Source organism: Thalassophryne amazonica, chromosome 8 (assembly GCF_902500255.1).
Source record: "Thalassophryne amazonica chromosome 8, fThaAma1.1, whole genome shotgun sequence".
Taxonomy (NCBI): domain Eukaryota; kingdom Metazoa; phylum Chordata; class Actinopteri; order Batrachoidiformes; family Batrachoididae; genus Thalassophryne; species Thalassophryne amazonica.
Genome location: NC_047110.1, coordinates 76,260,995 through 76,262,505, shown reverse-complemented (window position 1 = coordinate 76,262,505; position 1,511 = coordinate 76,260,995). Strand labels below are relative to the sequence as shown.

Genomic DNA, 1,511 nt, shown 5'->3' with positions numbered 1-1,511 from the left:
AAGTATACACAGGCTGACATCAAAGAGCAAAAAGACCCAATCATGACTAAAGGGTGGAATATTGCAGTGGCCAGCATCAATATTCCAGATCATTGCTGATTCCTGCTTATCACAGTATAAAAGGTAAAAGAGATGCAAGCAGTCTCACTCCGTGGACAACCGAGTTCTAGTATGCATAATCAAGTGCATGTAAAAAAGAGAGGAGAGCCTTCACCTCACTCTCACTCAGTCATCTGCCACAGGCCAAGATTTAACACTTTAAGGCACGGGAGCTGTGTTATTCTCTCCAAGCCCCTTTTGGTGATCTTTGTACAGCCGTAAAGATCGATCCCCGTAAGCTGGGTCAGATGGTCAGCAATAAGCTCCAACCCTCTGTCCGTGATCCGCACACACTGTCCAATGTTGAGAGTCTTCAATTCCTGCATTTGGCGTACCATCCTGTTAATGCCATCGTCACTGATGTGGCAGGAGCAAAGAGAAAGGGACTTGAGCTGATACAATCCCTGGGCGATGTAAGCCAGGCTCTGGTCTCCAATTTTGTCACAGAAGGAGACGTCAAGTCCACACAGTCGAAGGGAGCCCATTGCCAGATGCATTATACCTGTGTTACTGATGTTATCACACGATCGCAAGTTCAGACTAAACAGGTTGGTCATGTCTGACAGGTAGATCATCCCTGCATCGGATATCCCCCCGCAAAAGCTGAGGTTAAGCACTTTTAGCTTATTAAGGCCTTTTGAGACATGTCTGAGGGACAGGTCAGTCAGCTTCTGGCAGTCCTGCAATGTCAGCTTCTCCAGTGACAAGCAACCCTCTGCAGCACTGCGGATCATGCCACACAGGTGGCCAATGCCCACGTCAGACACATGCCTGCAGCTACGCAGATTAAGGCTCTTGAGCATGTGCAAACCCAGGCGATGAGCAGGAGGCCAGTGTTGGTGATATTGCTGCATCCACCGAGTTCAAGTACCTCCAAGTTTTTGAGATACTGAGCATCCTGCCCAAACTGGAGTCGGTGATCTGCTTGCAAAGACTGAGGTTCAGCACCTGCATTGTCGGGATGTCCTGCACAAAGGCAATGTCCTAGTCCGTTGTCTGTGAGGTTGAAACACCCCACACAAATTAAGGCTTTTCGATGTGTGGCATCCCTTGTATCACGTAGCTGAGACTTCGCCTCAGGCTGAGGATCTGGACTTTTTTGATTCCTCTGGTCTGCAGGCTGGGGAACAGGGACGGGTTGGCTGTCCGCAGATGAAGCTTGGCTTCCACTCCCCTCCATACAGACTTGTGGTAGGACGCGTCTCTCCAGGCCGCACACACTTGAGCGACTCTCCCTTTGTCTTTGACGTCCAGATAACTGAAAATAATGGCCAGGATCTCCGGGAAAAGGCACGATACGTGTGTCTCCATTTCAAACATGACTTGTGCTGGCTGGGCAGTGGCCACAGCGTCGCGCTTTAGCTCCGGCAAACTAGCCGTTAGCCACCATACGAATGAGCTAATTAAGAGGA

The 1,511-nt window shown here is 49.8% G+C and overlaps 1 pseudogene; it reads right to left on the bottom strand.

Moving 5' to 3' along the window:
- On the bottom strand, positions 1 to 1,511 carry LOC117515921 (annotated as a pseudogene).